The sequence below is a fragment of the Saccoglossus kowalevskii genome, chromosome 6, assembly GCF_978046115.1.
Source record: "Saccoglossus kowalevskii chromosome 6, keSacKowa6.1, whole genome shotgun sequence".
Taxonomy (NCBI): Eukaryota; Metazoa; Hemichordata; class Enteropneusta; family Harrimaniidae; genus Saccoglossus; species Saccoglossus kowalevskii.
This window is the reverse complement of record NC_140646.1, coordinates 33430740-33452264: the sequence shown is the minus strand read 5'-3', so window position 1 is coordinate 33452264 and position 21525 is coordinate 33430740. Positions and strand designations below refer to the sequence as shown.

The window sequence follows — 21525 nt, the reverse complement described above, 5'->3', positions numbered from 1 at the left end:
TTATATTACACCTGTAGGGGATGAATATAGTATATGGAATCAGATTTTCAACTCCTCCAGCTTTACCATGTTCTCTCATTTAATTGCTAATGAAGTGAGTAAAGGCGTTTCAACTAAGGTCAGCTAAATGTGATGAAAGATCAAATCATTTTCAGTTTATCCGGATTGTTTTTTTTTTCGGGTTATTTGACGCTTATTTGCACATCAAAGCTTTTAAGGATTTAAAATTCGTTATGAATATTAGAATCTTGCTTTGCGCATTACTGTCCATTACATATACTAATACATTGTAATGTTGAAAGCAAAACAATTGTACTAGAAATTATTTACAGAATGGAATACGTGCAACAAAATAAAAATACAGTGATTTTACAACAGTTTTTGTTCTCTGAATTCAGACTAGTTGAAAGTCAAAATTATGTGACAATTAAAGTACAATATGTATAGTAGTGGGCCAGAATGATGTAATGTAGAATAGAATAGAATAGAATAGAATAGAATAGAATAGAATAGAATAGAATAGAATAGAATAGAATAGAATAGAATAGAATAGAATAGAATAGAATACGCTGATTTGAAGAGAAACAGAATAGAATAGAATAGAATATGTTGAAGAGAAATAGAATAGAATAGAATAGAATAGAATAGAATAGAATAGAATAGAATAGAATAGAATACGCTGATTTGAAGAGAAACAGAATAGAATAGAATAGAATATGTTGAAGAGAAATAGAATAGAATAGAATAGAATAGAATAGAATAAAATAGAATAAAAATAGGATAGAATAGAATAGAATACGCTGATTTGAAGAGAAACACAATAGAATAAAATAGAATAGAATAGAATAGAATATGCTGATTTGAAGAGAAACAGAATAGAATAGAATAGAATAGAATAGAATAGAATACGCTGATTTGAAGAGAAACAGAATTGAATAGAATAGAATAGAATAGAATAGAATACGCTGATTTGAAGAGAAACAGAATAGAATAGAATAGAATAGAATAGAATAGAATAGAATAGAATATGCTGATTTGAAGAGAAACACAATAGAATAGAATAGAATAGAATAGAATAGAATAGAATAGAATAGAATAGAATAGAATAGAATAGAATAGAATAGAATAAAATAAAATAAAATAAAATAAAATAAAATAAAATAAAATAAAAAAAAATAAAGTAAAGTAAAGTAAAGTAAAGTAAAGTAAAGTAAAGTAAAGTAAAGTAAAGTAAAGTAAAGTAAAGTAAAGTAAAGTAAAGTAAATAAAATAAAATAAAATAAAATAAAATAAAATAAAATAAAATAAAATAAAATAAAATAAAATAAAATAAAATAAAATAAAATAAAATAAAATAAAATAAAATAAAATAAAATAAAATAAAATAAAATAAAATAAAATAAAATAAAATAAAATAAAATAAAATAAAATAAAATAAAATAAAATAAAATAAAATAAAATAGAATAGAATAGAATAGACCTGTGTAGCTGCATTAAGCAGAATAGATCTGATTATAATATAATAGCCCAGTCCTAAATAGAATAGAATATAAGAGAACGGGAAACACCGGTCAAATCATATTTGTGTATCATAATACAGCAAACAGCAACTGATGTAAATTTAGATTGATGTATAAAGCCAACAGCCAACAAAGGTACAATATTCTACAAGATCTCATCATCAGGAGACTGACTGTTCATTTCAATTTAATACTTAACATGTAAAAAGAAAATTAAAACTGGTACATGACAGTTTGAAAGTTGAATGAATTACTATCCCTTGATTAGATCAATGTTAGTACGTTTCATTTGAAAGACCACAAAATGAAATGACTATTTTAATACCAGATTCTATCATTATATGAATGACTTACTACAGATATACAATCGATGTGATGAATTCACTCCCATTCAACACACTATAGATGCTCACATAAAAAATATAGAAACATTGCTAATTTTATTATTTTTTTTTTATGAGTATCTGTATTTTGATTTCATTCCTTAGTTTTGTTTTCTTGTAAAGTCATCAAAGGGACTTGAGCTGCATTTTTTTCATTTTTAATAGAGATCCTGAATTATGAGTGAAATCTAAACGTAAAAACATGACAAACAAAGGTTTGTAATGTAGTAGCGTAAAAACATTGTGTGTGATTCAATAAATGTAAAAGTATTTTGCGGGTATTTTCCATTTTAAAAAAAGAGATTTAAGTTCAAAATAGAATCATTTGATTTTTGCAGCAGACATCTGTTCCACTCCTTTAAAGCATAACGCAATATCTTGGAAAATAATAATAATGGAAAATCACGTACTTATGTAACGTAATACTGCACCGAAATTCCCATTGTAGAAGCAAGTGAACACACATATGAAAACAGTATCTAGACAGCTGAAATTCTGCTGAAATGAATAAAAACTAAGCAAATTTGTAAAACTTATATGTGTTCTGGTTATTTAACAAAACATTACACAGACATTAAACAAAGGTATCTTTGAAATTTGAGAATTAATAATTGCAATAATGTAAAAAAAAAATATACATTAGTTAGTCTTTCAGTAATAGATTTGGTGAGTTATATGAGCATGGAGGGACAGGGCTGCAAAATAAATGATTCAAGATTAAGCAGATTTCTGATGAATAAAAAAGAGCAGTAAATTCCGTTCAAACATTAGTAAAAGTAGTTTTGTTGGAACAGGAGATGACTTAATCAATATATTTACATATAAGATCCAGCATGTCTCCACAGATGAAACATATTGTATAGGAAAAATTCCCCCAGATGGCAAGATTTGATAAAATATTCATCCCCATTATTCTTTGAAAAGAAGCAGATGTAAACTACATTTTATACACGATGGACAAAGTTAAAATTTTTCATATTGTCTGATTGCTGTTTCTTTTTTCTACTTTTGATTGCCTGGATAAAGATACGAGTGGTCTCAACACTACTTGATTTCTGTGGCTGGTTACTTGTTGGACGCTCTGTTTAACAGCAATAGGGTTAAATGAACAGTTTACTGATTGTTGTGATTGACTGTGGAATTTCTCATCCCAGGGTGTGATTAAGGGTTGTGTGGTTGGTTATGTCTTTTCACCATCTTTGAAGCTGTAAACGTGAACTATTTGACAAGATGTAAATATTGTATATTAAGCCCAAGGGACATTATAAGAGCAATTCAAGCCTAAAACTTTGTCATCTGAAAACTTTTCGCAGGTAACATCATTGAAAAAATATATACAGATGGTGCCACACATTATATAAAAAGCGTCTGGCGAGGAATTAACTTTTCGTACTGAAACCATTCAATTTTCTCCGCTAGAAAAGTTGGTGAATGCATGACTGCAAAGATGGAAAGGATAGTGACTGACTTTAAATGTTCATTACTACTATATAATTCTGTAAATTTCTCTCACAAAATTAAGGAGTCATATGAAAGTTTTCTTTTTTTTCTTTTACTGCAAGTCTTTCCTTCTCAGTAAGGGGATTTTTCCCAAAATTTCCAGTAGTTTTGAACTTTGATTTGTTAAGATTTTTACCAAAATTAATGTGAAGATTCAAACAAGTAAAAACTGAAATTTTACTCAAAATTTTGTTTGTTGGCTCCAAAAATAGGGCTCATTTCCAGAAATATTGAAGAATATATAAAAAAAAAAATTGGTCTGGTGGTTAAAGGGTTAAGAGACATGCAACTGTTAAAAAATCAACTTTGATTGGTGAACCTATGAAAGGTGAAACTGAACTGAAAATTGACTCAAATTTTGTCAATTGGCTCGAAAATTAGGGTTCAATTCCAGAAATATTGAAGAATATCAGAAAAAAGTGGAGACAAATTTGGGCAAGGAAGTCTGGTGGTGAAAAATTTAAGGGTTATATTTGAGGGAGGGAGGGAACATTAATCCACAGATTCACTCACAAACAAAACTCACATATTACCTCTTATATTCATTGTCCAATGACATTGTTATATTAAATGTTGAAATGTTCACATTGACAGGTGGCTCTATGTGGAACAGCCGTTCATAGACTTAATGCCAGCTACAATTGATGTTAGATTAATGCATGGGCTGGAGTAGTTTTGTCGCACTGATCGTTGGGGAGTGTAACTGAGAATTGAATGGTTTCTTCAGACATGGAGGTTGGTACCTGATTTGTTGTGGCTGGTTGAATGCGTCCATAACATAAACAGTTTTGACAATGAAAATGGACTCTATACTTTAAAACCACTACATTACCCAATTGTGGGTTTGTTGGCTGGAAATTCAATTACTCCAATAATCTGACTGATTTCCTCCATTTCTTGTAATCAATACATGGCTTTCAGAGCAACGCCAAAGATCAATTTCCCCGTCCATCAAAATAACAGTTGGGTTATTTGAAGAAAATAAATCACATGCCTGCTCAATTTCAGTTTCAAATCTTGAACATTAACTTAAAACCAAGGGTTGATGAATATAAGGGTTGGCAACCACCATTTTGATGCATGGTAGTGTGATGTAAATCTCACCACGTTTGATAACTAACGGTAGGGCTATACATATTATGTGATTACAAATAGAAGAAGATAATAAGGGTCATACCATTTGGAAAACTAGGGAGTTTCGGAGGATTAGTTGATGTAGAAGAAGTAAAAAATAACTACGCAGCATAATAAAACAATGAAGAGAAATTAAAAAAAAAAACCATTTATTATTATTTTGTTGTTGAAAATAAAATGTACATTGATGTCCTGCACCGCTAGTTTTCAAATGGTTAATCCCTAAACAGCATTTCACTGCACTATAAGTTTAAGAGTTCTCCTCTCTGTACACAAAATACTAGTAGTCAGGTTACCAGACTGTTAACAATAACGTTGACGTTCATAATGAATGGAAATCCATACAGGTGATTGAGTAGTTTGATTTTTTCATACATGGATAGGTTAAGTAATGTGCACTGAAGTTTGGTCAAGTGCAAAGGATCATGGGTAAGACAAGTCATGTGATTTGAGTCATCCAATCACTGGAAGTGACACAGCATGATGTTTTCATCCAATCACAGACAGTGATTTCAAGCTCAAGCTCTACTCATGTAAGGTACAAAGAAACATCTTTGTTCTCACGTGATGATGAAAATAATTCAATTTCTTTTATCTTCAACTGAAACCCTTTGCATGCCTTTACTTTTTCCATCTAAATTTTCAAATTTGTATGTATTTTTTCATAATTTCTTTGTTTATTCAATGCACAATATTTTCCATTGGCTAAAGATCTTTAACGTTTTTGGTACAAAAAAAAAATACAGAAAAATGTGAAAATTCATTATGTGAATATATAGTGAAGGAAGTTGAGATTATAATAATAAACATGTGGGTAGAAATGTCAGACAATTTGATCATAGTGACAGTTCACCTAGGCAGTCTACCAACTATGCTGATATGTTTACACTGTTCCCATGTTAAAGTAGAGGAGGGATACATGGAAGTAAATAGTCTCAAGTAGGTCTATGGCAGGCGACATGATTTGACCAAACACTAAAGGAAGCTATAGACTTTGAACATAGATACAATAGTGATTAGTAAATAACTGTGACAGACTTTATGGCTGTATTGCAATGTATTGTAATTACACAACATAGGAATGTCATCTATTGTATTGGCGTTTAAACGTTTAATGGCTCAGGTAACCATTCTTCATTGAGTTGGTGTTGCTTACTGTTATAGGACTGATGGACTGTCAAGACTAAAAACTTTATTCATAAACACGGTCCCAGACATTGATTATTACTTCTTGCCAAAAAGGCTACAGTTGCTGTTGTAGGCCCATTGGACTTGATACAGAGTTAAAACTTCTTCTAGGAATTCATTGATAGAAACTAGTTAACTTAGTTTACATAAACACAAAAGATTCCTTTTGTAATTTTGTAGACCAAGGATATTGGGAATAACTTGACAACTTAAAGATTCATGCAAGATTGTCCCAGGCAACGGTGGCTGTTGAAGAACCATAGGACTTCATACATGCCTAAAACATCTTCTAGTAAATTACTGATAGAATAAAACAAACAAACTCTGTCCATTTTATCTAAAATTAACAAAGAAATATGCAAAATGTTTGAAAAAATAATTTGGCGGGAAACATTATCATGGGATTTCATAAAATCGTAATTTTCTTTAATGATTTTTGTGTGCAGCAGGTTCCAAAATTAGCAAAAAATAGAATGAATCATAAAACTAGTAAACTTTGATCATATTGAACTTGAATTAATTTAAAATTCCAAGTTGCATCTGTAGTTGAGTATTTCTGCCTTTTATTGCAAAAGTCAACTTTTTGCCATTTTTCCAAATAAATCTATATCATTTTTTTCAAGACTTTCTCAACATTTCAGGGAAATGAAATTATAGAAATATTAATAAAAATGTTACTCTAACATTTTTCAACATCTTCCAGTACCCATGAATTGATTATCAACAATTATTACGCTACAGTTTTAATATTTTTCAGTAAAATATTGGATAATACAACTCATTCATAAAGGTGGGAAAAAAAATAATTTAATTAAGTATCAGTATATTTGTCTGCATGTTTTTTTTTTCTCCAAAAAACAAACATCAAATGCTTATTTAAAAAATTACCCCCCCCCAAAAAAAATTGACTCCACTCTATAAAAACATCAAAGCCCGTCCGTCTTATAAAAATCAGTGTTCAAGATATGATAATTTGACGATTTTGAAATTTGTGATTACGATACCACTTTGATTTATTTACTGTAAAATAGCTTAATTTCGCTTGGATTTTATTTTTGCTGAAGAGATGATTCAGTGAAAATAATATCGAGCAAATATACCTTCTTTTCTATATTTTACATTCAACTCATGAAAATAAATTCCATACAAAACACCCCAAAAGTCTTTTCAGCAAACATTACCGGTACTTCCAGCTAAAATAAAGTCTTTTACAGTATTGATCTTTTTGTTCTCTGACTCATGAACATTTTTCTCTCTTGAAATGAATCAGTTTACAGTAGCTTTCAACAAGAGGAAAAGAACTAGTGACCCTCAACTGTGGGAATGATTGACTGAGTTTTTTGGCATTCTGCTTGCACAAACCACATATTTTATGGGCAGCAATCAATGCTATCATGCGTTCAATTTGTTTTGATAGATCATTACCAAGTACAGCAATAGTCAGTCACCAAACAAGTATCTTGTATCTTGTCAACTATCACATAAATCTGGGTTTCATTAATATGGTAGGTCTTGTAATCTATGGGTCCTGTAGAATTGTCAAATTACGCCATCAACTTGCAGATAGTTAATTAAGAAATTTTTTTTTGTCATTTTGTTCATCATATTATAAGTGCTTGAAATAGTCCTCTAAGTAACTATTTACTGCACTGTGTTGTTGTCTTATTAAGTTATCAAATGCACCATTTTCTTCATCATAGTTCATAATTAGTCATATTATAAGTGCTTGAAATAGTCCTCTAAGTAACTATTTACTGCACTGTGTTGTTGTCTGATTAAGTTATCAAATGCACCATTTTCTTCATCATAGTTCATAATTAGTCATATTATAAGTGCTTGAAATAGTCCTCCAAGTAACTATTTACTGCACTGTGTTGTTGTCTGATTAAGTTATCAAATGCACCATTTTCTTCATCATAGTTCATATCTAGTCATATTATAAGTGCTTGAAATAGTCCTCCAAGTAACTATTTACTGCACTGTGTTGTTGTCTGATTAAGTTACCAAATGCACCATTTTCTTCATCATAGTTCATATCTAGTCATATTATAATAAGTGCTTGAAATAGTCCTCCAAGTAACTATTTACCACACTGTGTTGTTGTCTGATTAAGTTATCAAATGCACCACTTTGCTCATCATAGTTAGTCATATAATTTATGATATAGACACACCAGTGCATAGTCTTAGAAATATTTATTTCCAATAAAGGGGATGCACTCTGCAAAACCACTGAGTACACAGAACTATGAACTATAGTTCTGAAGGATGGATGTATACAGGTATATGCATAAAACACAGAAATAATTGTCTTAACATAAGGCGATCCCACTATGTCATTCTAGTTCATAGTTACCGATAGTCATATATTAATAAAAATAGTCCTTCAAACATCTACCGATCACACCAAATTTTTGCAGGCGAGTGTTTGATTTGAAATCCTAACAGAGTTGCATATGTTGCACAGAAAATCCACCAGAAACCTGCAATGGTCTATTGTAAAAGAAGTGAGCAATGACTTCATTACATCATTTACACACTTCTGAACGAAAAGGTATTTATTTTTTCATTACACATTTTTTCTCCCCATATTGTCTGTATTTCCTTCATTAATTTTGGACCAAAAAGACAACAATTTCCATTTGCAAGTCACGACAAAAATAAAACAATTACAAAAGAAGTTATGCAGGTTTATTTTGTGAAAGGCAATAAATATATATTGTACTGTAGAATTCTTTATTTTCGTTTGGAATTTATTTTCGCTGAAGGGATGATTCAGTGAAAATAAAATCTAGTGAATATACTTTTTTTCCTATATTTCACATTAAACTCATCAAAAATTAGTGAAAATAAATTCCAAGCAAAACGCCCCAAAAGCCTTTTCAGCGAAAATTAATTCCAGCGAAAATAAAGTATTCCACAGTATTCAAAGAGTTAATCACTGTCTTGAAATCAAGAAATTCACTTTATAGTGTACCCTCAACTTCATGTACGTATAGCACAATTTCTATAATATATTACTTTATGCAAAGGTTTGTTGCTTATGATTGCAAAATGTTATAATACATATAATATAAAATATGTTTTAGGTAGTGAAATTTAATATTTGTATGATTTGGCACTCAAAATCTGGAACACAAAAGAAAATCCTTTTTTTTACATTAAAGAAGCACTGTAAATTTTGCTGCCAAAACTAATAGCTTAAATTATTATCAGAATAAAATATTGAAAACAATTATTTAAACATAGTCAAAGATACTCAAAGTTATCCAGATCGTCTCTATAAGAATTTGATTTGAGATTCAAAAAGTGTAACAAGTTATCTACAATATGTCCTTCGGATTTTGAGTAACATCTACTCAATAACAAGATGAATGAAGGCAAAGCACCTATTAATGACATCATTTTATGGGTCAGTATTCCTCATCAACCCCCCTGCATTCAAAATTTCCCCAGAAAGTCTAAGTAAAAAGTAACTTAAAAGGACAAAATCAATTTTTACTGCTCCCAATCCTAGCAATAGCCCACTAGGAGCAGTTTTAACGAAAAACAAGATTTACTTTTCTGTCAACTTAACAAGTACCGACAAAGAAGTTAAAGTTTTGAACAGCTTGTTCTTATTTGCATTTGTCATGAGAATCCTTTAAAAAACCCTTAAGCAAAACTTAGGCAAAAATCACGGTAAATATTGGCATGAGTGCTTAAAATTGTGGATCCAGTTTTTCTCAGATGGCTGTCAGTCAGCCAATAATTTTCTATGCAACATTAATGTATCCCCAGTCTACACAATAAAAAATTCAGAAGCTGTAAGTTTTTGTGGGAGAAATTTCACTATATAACAGGTTCTTGAAACACTTATTCAGAGGTAATTAACAATATGGAACATAATTATTTATTTAAAAGTGGGTTTTAGAGACAAAATGAAAAAAGCGATGTGGATTCAGTAGCTACTAAAAACAGATGTGATTTTGGTGTGTATTTCACCTAGAAGCTACATTATCCAGTTATACTTTAGATTGTTTGTATTAGCTTAAAAGATTTATTTTATTTGAATGATAGTCATGTTATAAAAAGTTTTATCTGTGCACAGTTTTAACCATTTTTATAGAGGGGTTGGGGATAAAGAAGGTGTGATAAATAGACAGTAGATAAAGTAATGTGTTAAAACTATTGGAGCTCCAAACTGAATTTTTGTCATTTTCTCAAATTAGTTTTCCATATTTCTTTTTTCTAACGTATTGATCAGAGTGTGTAGGCAAAGAAAAATTATGTCTATTTGCCCAAAATTAACAAAGAAATACTAGAAAAATATGCAAAATGTTTTAAAAAAATTATGGCGGGAAACAGTATGGTGTTAAGAAATTTCATAACTCTCATGATGATTTTATGCATGTAGCAGGCCCCAAAATTAGCAAAAAAATTGAATGAATCATCAAACTTGTTTCCATGGAAATAGCATATTTTACAGTAATGTCACTAAGCATTGTGTAATTCATGAAGATGTTTGATTCAGACAAACAAATAAATGAAAAAGAAAAACTAGAACAGCAGCAGACAAGTTTATCAAGGGCTTTGTACATGCAATATAGGGCACAAACATAACATTTTTTTGGAATATAATACCACAAATCAGCTTACCATTTTATCAATTTTGACAACAATATTCTGTTTATTTTATACCAAGATCTTCAATGAAATTAGAAAAAAAACAACTAGAAAATCTGAATACAAGTGACACCAAAATACTGGTGAGAAGAAATCTGGCTGTGGACAGGTTAGGTGGTCCATTTACATCAAGGGGCAGAAAATTTGTGGGAAAAACACTTTTCAACCATACTTTCCTGAAAAAACAAATCTGTCATAATTTTGTGACACATATTTGGCATCATAGTACCGGTAAGTAAAACAAAGTGTATCCATAAACCCCCATAATTAAACATTGGCAAAGCTAAAACTAGGAAAAAGGTGTCAAATTCATAATCACAATCAATAATTATTGATATTATGATGAAGTTACATCAAATATATGACATCAGAAATAAAAAAGTGGTTGTACCTGAACTTGTTTCCATGGAAACATTGTGTTTGTGATTTTCTCATAGTGTTAAGCCCTCTAGTGTAATTGTATCCTTATTAACATGTTGACTTGAAAAGTACAATAAAACAAAAACTAGCTTGGGTACCTTAATTTTATTTGGTTTTTCAAACAGGCAGTCACAGGGAATAATTTAGTAAAATTGAATGAATTTCATATTCATATACTGTAAATCAGAAGCTACATGTATAGTCCATGAAGGAATTCACTCCTTTTTCCATCCATAATGAACAAATTAGGAAGCAATATAATCCTGCATATATATTCACAACATATCTGGCCTATGTTGTTTCTGAAAATTAAATACCTGAACTGCCTGTACACGAGTATGAAACCTACGGTACACATCATTATTAACCTTCCCCACCTCCATGGCAATGGAACATTCCATCCCCCCCCCCCCCTCTCACAGGCTTAATCACAACTCACACGTGGACCACTGATTAGGAAAGTCATAAGATAAAAGAAATAAACCAAGTTAACAGGACTAATATTGCAACACCCAGTGTAATTTTGATTTTTTTTCTTTCTTAATCATGTTTGAGTATGTGACCCCCATACAGAATTACTAATCACCATAACTCGGCAATATTACAGTTATGAGCAAAGTAATGAAAGCATTTATTAGAATGTTTTCATCATATTTTTCTCAGTAAGACCCCCTACTTTGGATAGAATATTAACAATGATGCATGTATACATACAGTTATTAATTTTCCTGTGTGGCTGTTATTGAAGGGTTTTCATCACCAATTCGATATAGTGAGTAAACTACTGGCCTCTGATCCGTAAAGATTTCATAGTGAGGAGCCTAAACTGAGGTCTCTGTTTTTCAATACAAAGGTCTGTGTCTTTGTTAAGTCTTTTGAATACTCTCGTTTTCAAACTCGGTTGGTTTCATAACAAAAAAACGAATCAACAGGAAACAGATTTAGCGCAGTCTGCAAAGGAATATGATGTATTTTTAGAAACCAATGTGCGAAGCTGCAGCACATGAATTAATTTGACTTTTAATATTAAAACTTTAAATGACTTTTACTTGAATAATATAGAAATAGGAAATAAAATTAATTCAATTGTCAGTGTCCTGATTCAAGACAAAACAAATTTACTAAGAATGATGGGTAATCAGGGGAAAACTTATCGCAATCAGGTCGAAAGGTCACATGAAAACAAGGTGCGAAAACAAGTAACAAATTTGAAAAATGGCTGATAAAAAGATAAAGAGATTGGAAATCAATAAGATGGGAAATGGTGTTAGAATTTTCACAAAGAGAATGAAAAATGAGACAGTGTGTCTGGAGAAGTGAGAAATAACGAAGCATAGGTGAAACAAAAAGTATTTGGCAAGATAAACATTTTCATAAAGACCATTTTATAGGTCAGCAGGCTTTTAGCGTTACTCTACACAAATATTTTAACAAAGGGTATTGACAATGAAAGATGAATTTATATATATTATTATTAACAATTATTATCAATATTTCATAACAAATATTGAGTTTACATTTATAAAAACTAAAATAAAAATGAAGAAAAGTTACAAACAAAAATAATGTTGCATGTTATTCACGCATTTTTTTGTCCTGTTTTAAGTAATTAATATTAAAGAGAAGTTATAGCTTTTTAGATGAAAAAAGAAATTGTGAAAATACAATGAGAGAATTTACGACAGTCTTATTAAGAAAGTCTTCTTGGAAATTGCACAAAGTTGTGGTGTGTCTGTTGACAGCTTGTGTCCATTTCATTCTAAGGTGCTAAATAAAACAATGCAGCAACGTGCTATAGTCAGTTAAAAGGTCAACACATACTTGACCTCAAGAAAATTAGAGAATACTCTACAAAACATAGATATCACATTGTGTATTCAAAGCTTGACGGAACTAGACAAGATATAGATAAGTTTTACCAGCAATGGTGTGAAAAAAAGAAAGACTAACACTAAAAACTGACCGAAGTTCAATCATTTTATTCACCTTAACTGCATGGTCAGCTTCATTCTTATTCAAGACTGACCACGTTGAGTGCATTAGCGAGAAAGTCTATTTGAGCCGACATGACATTACTCATGAGGCTAATCCAAATTTGTATTAAAAAAAAAAAAAAAAGTAGAAAGGCAGCGAAAAATAGATGTACACAACTCCCAGAACCAATATAGAAGACAATATTTTTGATTGCATTAAAAAGTATCGTATGTTACACGTTTCGCATTTTAATGACGTAATGTTAGTCAATGGGGGTATATCACGCCAAGTGAGTGAACAGGTCGGTTGAAGTGCTGTTTTTATTGCAAAGGGGACAATTTTCATTGTACAATGGAAAACATATTGGCAAAGCATAATTAAAAAGTGAATATGAGTACGTAATTGAAATATTAACAAAAGCATAATGGTCTTTTCATACACTTTCTCATTGTGAGCAGTGTGAATGGAAATTGCTGAAGGAATATGAAAGCCTTTTTTCTTTATAATCATCGTTGCATTTGTCGGTCTACCTGCCAGCGTCAATATCGTTTCATTGCATTTCAATCCAATTACACCAACAAAGTTTCAATTTTGATTATGATTGCTAGAGATCATCTCGCTTTCTTTTTTATTTTTAAAAGAAAAACGTAATTAATCCCATATATGCTGAACCTTTTTTCATTTCCCCCACTCAACCAAACAAAATGAACTGGTTTCATTATTTCAAAATTCGATTACACATTTCACATTGGTAAGTACCAAAGCCATTTTGATATTGAGTATTTTTTTTTATATATTTCTGCTACTAATTTTTTCAGAACTAGTCAAGCTGGGTATAAATCATAATTACGGGGTGAGGTAGCTTTTTTTTTTTATTCCGTGAAATCTGGTTATTGGAGTCCTAACAATAATTTATGAGTCTGATATTAAAAGAAGGCCATCAATCAATAGAAAGAGAAAATTTGCTTCTTTTTTAACATTCATAAGTGTTTCATTCATCATTCCACATGTTATGTAGGTAGGGCGCTGTCGACTGCACTCATATAGAAATGTTAAAATGATTAATCTCTAGGAAGATGCCTATTAGAGCCTGGGCTGCATTACTCTTCCTTAACGGCGTATCAACACAGAGTCCCCCCTTAATGAAATACATATTTCAAATAATTCATACTGTCCCTTTGCGAATAGGATTCTGACCTTTCAGGTTACGGTGCTGAAAGACGGATTCTCCTCTAGAGCACGGGCATTCTGACGAGGGGAATTCCTCCGAGAGCACAAATACCCGGACAAAATCCAATCTTGTTGGATTTAATATCGTCAGAGATGGCAGCGACTTATGATGTATGTTTTAAAAGGGTGGGCTGGGAAATTGATGAAACTCATGTAATCTTGGCGTTCGTATTAAGCGGCATTGGAGTGTGAGAAATGTGCGGAATATTGCAGTTAGCCGACAGCCTTACTGAGTAGCAGCCAGACCTGGCAATCCCCTGTAGAAACAAATTATGCTATTGTTGGGGATATTATTGATTACTACAAAAGTCATTCACTCAAAGTTTAAATCAATATGAACTTCTTTGTAAATTATTTAATAATGCACACATGTTACCAGTAAAAAGATATCCCTGGGGAAAGTAACCTTCACCCCTTCCTACATGTGATAGTAAATTACCCCATGCATCTTTCAACAGAATTATGGAATATACCATTAACTGAATAGGGGTGCCAACTACAATTAAATTTTACTGCCCCTCTGGAAATAACAGTGCAAATATTACACAGTCTCAGCATTTATATTTAATGTGTGCAGTCCCCACTCAGTTTAGCGTACAAAGGAATGATTTATCAGCTAATCATATGACAAATTTGAAACATGTAGGAGCAAAAGATATTGTTATTTATGATAAAATTAGCCATATTATTGTATAGTAGTTGAATCTTGAAGTCAGACAATGTTTAGCTGCTGGAAGCGGTGTCTATCTCGCTATTGTGTCTATTATTAGCGATATTAAATTTTATGATAAACACTATGATGTCACAAGACTATAAACGCACCATTGTGATTGGTCACATTAAAATGTAGGCAAAAAGTCTAATTCTTTAAATTACATTGCAATTAAAATTTACTTCAATAATTTAACGAATCGTACCAGACAATTGTTCGTGAACAAACATTTATAGAAATACCATAAAAAAAGAAATTAAAAAAATGTATAATTCATCTGTCATCTGTTTTTAAGTTGAATCACCTCTCATCTTTCCTCACGCTTTCTCTCCAATATACCATAAAAAATATGACATAAATAATCTTTGCTTTTGAGTGCTTATTGGTCCTGATGTAAACTTTGCAATATTTAATCAAACTTATGCTCTGAAAACAGTGGCTGGGCAAAGGACAATCCATTCACACCTATAGGGGTGATAAGTAGCTTATGATGGGAAGATAGTTACAGTGATGTATGAGTGACGCACACACATCACGATACAAAATCGGATGAAAGCTTTTATTATTGCATTAAATTATAGCAAGCAAGAGAGAGACAGAGAAATTTAATCTGTTCGTAGACACAAAAATAAGAGTGTTTGCTGACAATTATTCGTTTTTTACGCAAAATCCAATGGGGAAAAGAAATATCAGTGTTAGCTTTTATGTTCCGTAACAGGTGAGACACAGATTTTCTTTGTCAATAAAAAGTGCGTGTAGTTTGTTTTATTGTATCCAGTTACATGTCTGGGCAAACTTTGCCTTGGCCTTTTAAAACGATTGTCAAAATGTGACCTGATTTGAAATAATATGTCATTTGAGCTCAATAATTATCCAACAACTTAAAGGAATGAAGCCGCATAAAGCAAATATATGGCTATGATTAGATTATTTGAGATGCGTTTCTTTGTTATGGAATGAAGGCAGGAAAATCATGCAGTAAACCATTTTTTTTCAAACACATTAGATATATTTTCTGACAGCTTTTCTGTTTTGAAGGGAGACTCATCTTTCACAGTATTTTCCATACTTGGACAGTGATTCTGTAGCAGAGAACAGAACACCACTTTTTTTACACAATTTCATATAACTATACTATATTGACCATTTGTATGATATAATTTTTCCCGCAAAAATGCTGGAGTGACATTTTGTACATTTTTATTTATTTTTCTGTAATTTTTTTGCGATTTTTAGATTGAATAGACATATTTTTCAATCTCCTACAGGTCTTGATCAAAATTGAATCTAAATTACCGGAAAAAATTCTGCAAGTTTGTTTCGCAGAAGGTGAAAAAACTTAACTTTAATGATCAAAGGGTTAATTAGTGGATCTTCTTCTTATATCCCTAACAACAATGCACTGCTAAAGCTATAAAGCTGTAAAAATCAATTTTTTTTTAAATTAGTATATTAATTAGCTAATTTGCATAATTTTAGATTTATGAATTAAAAAATAGAGATGTATGTGACAAACCAAATCAGTTTTTTGGACACAAATTATTGGTAATAATTAATTTTGATAATTTGCATATAATTTGTAGATTAATTAAAATTAATTAAAAATCTTAATTTTCATCAACGGACCATTTGGCGAAAATTCTAGACAAATTACCAGACTTTATCATATAATAAATAACTGAAAAGTATCATCAAGTATTTTTACCTAAAATATACTAGATAAAATCTGCTTTTTAAAAGTAGAGCTTTTTAACTTGTGTTCCGTATGTCTATAACTGAAGCTTAAATTGAAACCACTCTACTGTACACATGAGTCTTTTCAGTCAAGATTTACCACTAAAAGTACTTTTTTTGGCATTTAATTGACAAATGTCGTCATGAGTTGTGTTTTTCTTTGATAAATGGGTTTACATGGCAGACTTTTGCACACACTTAATTCTCTCGTACATTAAGAAGAAGAAAAAAACTTGATACAAATTAGTTTGCTTGCTGCATCTATGAATTTCGTTGGCGCTTTTCCTATTTACATATCTCTACTTAAGATGAAAAATAAAAAGTAAAAGTAAATTACTTTTCCTTGCTGCATGCATGATTTTTTGCTCCTTTATTTTTGCACTTTTTACTCTAAAAAAAAGTGTGTATGTCTCTGGAGAAATGGTGTGAGGAAGGCCATGAGAGATTTGTTGGCAGATCAAATTAGGGTAAAAAGATTTTCGTTCACGAAGAGCAGCTTCGCCAAGATGTATTTATGAGCAGATAGGAAAATCATTTATACGGTTTATGATGTCATTAGACTAAAAGGAAGATACCAAGATACTTGTCTTATTTTCCCTTCTTCTTATTTGTCGTCGTCATCCGTACCTGACCGGGGAAAGTAGCAGATAGTTTGCCCTTCGTTATTTGACGTCTCTAATTGAATAAATTTTTACCTGATAGTATGATTGATACATGTAAAAAAAATGAGGCAGTACAGAGCTATGGTGATTAGACCCACAGTGTATATATACCACTTTCAATGATATACATGTAATAAATGGCACAAACTAACAGACAGATTGCCCACTCGGCAGGTTTCTATCTCAGCAACATTACGGGAAATAGCAGTAATTTTCCACCAAAGTCCATCAGCAAGATTGTTTTAAAACAAGGATTATTAATGCCCTCTCTTGACAGGTAATAATGAACACAACAGAGGTTTTCCTTTCAGGTTCAAGTTTAATTGACATATGTTTTATCTATTTAATGCTGCCCATCTGCAGGTGTGCAGTAAAGTGCTCCTCCTGTATTCTAGTGGACATGTGTTAGTGATAGGTATTGTGAGAACTTACTGACTGCTAGTACACTGAAACCAGCTGTCAAAACTACAATGATAATTTGGTCTCTGTAGTGTTCGGTTTAGACAGGTCTCACTGTACCTCAGTCCTTATTGTGTTCAGTTATACAGGTTTCACCGTACATAGTTTCACTTGTGTTCACTTTATGCAGGTTTCACTGGACATTAGTTTCATTGGTTTTCAGTTTATACAGGTTTCACTTTACATCAGTCCCATTGGTGTTCAGTTTATACAGGTTTCACTGTACATCAGTCCCATTAGTGTTCAGTTTTACAGGTTTCACTGTACATCAGTCCCTATTGTGTTCACTTTATGCAGGTTTCACTGGACATTAGTTTCATTGGTTTTCAGTTTATACAAGTTTCACTGTACCTCAGTCCCATTGCTGTTCGGTTTATACAGGTTTCACTGTACATCAGTCCCATTGGTGTTCACTTTATACAGGTTTCACTGTACATCAGTCCCATTAGTGTTCAGTTTTACAGGTTTCACTGTACATCAGTCCCTATTGTGTTCACTTCATACAGGTTTCACTGTACATCAGTCCCATTGGTGTTCACTTTATACAGGTTTCACTGTACATCAGTCCCATTAGTGTTCAGTTTTACAGGTTTCACTGTACATCAGTCCCTATTGTGTTCACTTTATACAGGTTTCACTGTACATCAGTCTCATTGGTGTTCAGTTTATACAGGTTTCACTGTACCTCAGTCCCATTGCTGTTCAGTTTATACAGGTTTCAGTTTACATCAGTCTCATTGGTGTTCACTTTATACAGGTTTCACTGTACCTCAGTCCCATTGCTGTTCACTTTATACAGGTTTCACTTTACATCAGTCTCATTGGTGTTCACTTTATACAGGTTTCAATTTACATCAGTCTCATTGGTTTTCAGTTTATACAGGTTCACTGTACATCAGTCCCATTGGTTTTCGGTTTATACAGGTTTCACTGTACATCAGTCCCATTGGTGTTCACTTTATACAGGTTTCACTGTACATCAGTCTCATTGGTGTTCAGTTTTTACAGGTTTCACAGTACATCAGACTCATTGGTGTTCACTTTATACAGGTTTCACTGTACATCAGTCCCATTGGTGTTCAGTTTATACAGGTTTCACTGTACATCAGTCCCATTGGTGTTCAGTTTATACAGGTTTCACTGTACATCAGTCCCATTGGTGTTCAGTTTATACAGGTTTCACTGTACATCAGTCCCATTGGTGTTCGGTTTATACAGGTTTCACTGTACATCAGTCCCATTGGTGTTCAGTTTATACAGGTTTCACTGTACATCAGTCCCATTGGTGTTCGGTTTATACAGGTTTCACTGTACATCAGTCCCATTGGTGTTCAGTTTATACAGGTTTCACTGCACATCAGTCTCATTGGTGTTCAGTTTATACAGGTTTCACTGTACCTCAGTCCCATTGCTGTTCAGTTTACACAGGTTTCACTGTACATCAGTCCCATTGGTGTTCACTTTATACAGGTTTCACTGTACATCAGTCTCATTGGTGTTCAGTTTTTACAGGTTTCACTGTACATCAGTCCCATTAGTGTTCAGTTTTACAGGTTTCACTGTACATCAGTCCCTATTGTGTTCACTTCATACAGGTTTCACTGTACATCAGTCCCATTGGTGTTCACTTTATACAGGTTTCACTGTACATCAGTCCCATTAGTGTTCAGTTTTACAGGTTTCACTGTACATCAGTCCCTATTGTGTTCAGTTCAGACAGGTTTCACTTTACATCAGTCCCATTGGTGTTCAGTTTATACAGGTTTCACTGTACATCAGTCTCATTGGTGTTCAGTTTATACAGGTTTCACTGTACATCAGTCTCATTGGTGTTCAGTTTATACATGTTTCACTGTACATCAGTCCCATTGGTGTTCACTTTATACAGGTTTCACTGTACATCAGTCCCATTGGTGTTCAGTTTATACAGGTTTCACTGTACATCAGTCCCATTGGTGTTCACTTTATACAGGTTTCACTGTACATCAGTCCCATTAGTGTTCAGTTTTACAGGTTTCACTGTACATCAGTCCCTATTGTGTTCAGTTCAGACAGGTTTCACTTTACATCAGTCCCATTGGTGTTCAGTTTATACAGGTTTCACTGTACATCAGTCTCATTGGTGTTCAGTTTATACAGGTTTCACTGTACATCAGTCTCATTGGTGTTCAGTTTATACAGGTTTCACTGTACATCAGTCTCATTGGTGTTCAGTTTATACAGGTTCACTGTACATCAGTCCCATTGGTGTTCAGTTTATACAGGTTTCACTGTACATCAGTCTCATTGGTGTTCACTTTATACAGGTTTCACTGCACATCAGTCCCAATGGTGTTCAGTTTAGACAGATTTCACTGTACTCAGATTAAAAGTACAATATACAACTTACAAAATTTATGAAATCCATTCCTTAAATAAACGATTCATTATCGATAATTTCAAGTGATAAAAATAACAAGTCTAGAAAAGAAACAAACCAAGCCTGAGTGATTACAAGACAGAAAGATATGATTATCAATACAATAAAAAAGAAAATAATAGGAACAAGCAGGTAATTATGTGCTTGTATTGGGGGCATTTCAATTTCTACAATGCTAGTGGCTGCATTGTGCTAAAGTCATGAGAATGTGACAGAACATTTCTGGGGGCAGTGGAGAAAATGAATTTCAACAATCAACACAGCAGAGATAATGCATTTATTTGGTTCCGTTTTTTTGTTGAAAGTTCAAAACTAATGTTAGGTCGCATTAATTGAAATTTCGAAGATAAATATAATTTTTACAATTTTGATGGTGACATCTTTATAGTATGTTGTAATTTAAAATATGGACAGTTTTGATAATCAGTATTTTAAGGCAATGTTGTATGCAAAAAGTCTCAAAGCAGGATTAAATACTTTCAAAACAACGAACGCTGATCTAGCAATGGGCAGGAAATTGGAGAGTGGAATACAGATCACAGACAAACAATTCAGTAGGCAATTAACTCATCTCAACAACTGATACGCATATTAAATATTAATAATGAGTACTTTGTGATCAATATTATCATATCAACATTGTAAAACTGTAATAAACATTAATTCCATTATTTAACCGGAATTTACACTGATCATTATCGAGGTAGACATTTAAATTTAATCAATAATTTCGAGATTAATTAGATTTGAAATTCAAACACAAGGTCAGAATATGCTGCAAGGCATGAGTTAAAAAAAAATCAATAAATAAGTCGGAAATCATAGAAGGTTATGATATCTCAGAGGACAAAAGTCGGCAATCGACAAATTGAATGCTCAGTCCCAAGTTGATTCTAATACATCTTATAGAGTATAGAATCAATGAAATATTTCTCATGGATTATACCGACATTTTTCAATTTCAGATTAAGCTGTATGTCAGTGGATGTCGAAAATTGACTTTGGGGCTGTCCTGACAGGCGTATTACAGACGAGGCGCTCATCTAACATGGTCCTGCGGCACCCTGGGTAATAAGTAAATTGTCCACCATTGATTGTCAGTGCACATACACTTGATAAATGAGTTTCCACGTAGGATCTACCTCTATCAGATGACCAGCTTCAAGATAAATCTCACAAACTTGCTGCAGATACTACTGTAAACAGTTATATTTTCGCCAACATTTAGTTTGCAATTTGATGATTTAATGACATTTAGGATGACATTTCGCAAATGTTTACGTGTCTAGCTTCTCTACTGCTACAACATTTCCATGACTCATGAAATTTGCAAAAATTTAAGTTTTTTCAATTAATTGTCATACATCAGTATTATAAGAATCAAATACTGTGAAATACTGATAGCAATAATGTTTCTTCTTCTTTCAGTTAAAAATTAAAACTTTTCTAGATAAATGAGTGACCCTTTATACTTATGTCATTTATAGTCTAATCAATGAATGAAAATAAATTGTGGAATCTACATA

At 32.1% G+C, this 21525-nt stretch overlaps 1 long non-coding RNA gene across 1 annotated transcript in view; it reads left to right on the top strand.

Moving 5' to 3' along the window:
- Positions 1 to 8272, top strand: part of LOC144359226 (uncharacterized) — a 31045-nt gene extending 22773 nt beyond the window's left edge. Inside the window, exon 4 of the long non-coding RNA XR_014929717.1 lies at positions 8145 to 8272. This is a non-coding gene — a long non-coding RNA (uncharacterized LOC144359226). The remainder of the gene's footprint in view (positions 1 to 8144) is intronic.
- Positions 8273 to 21525: the final 13253 nt, after the last annotated feature.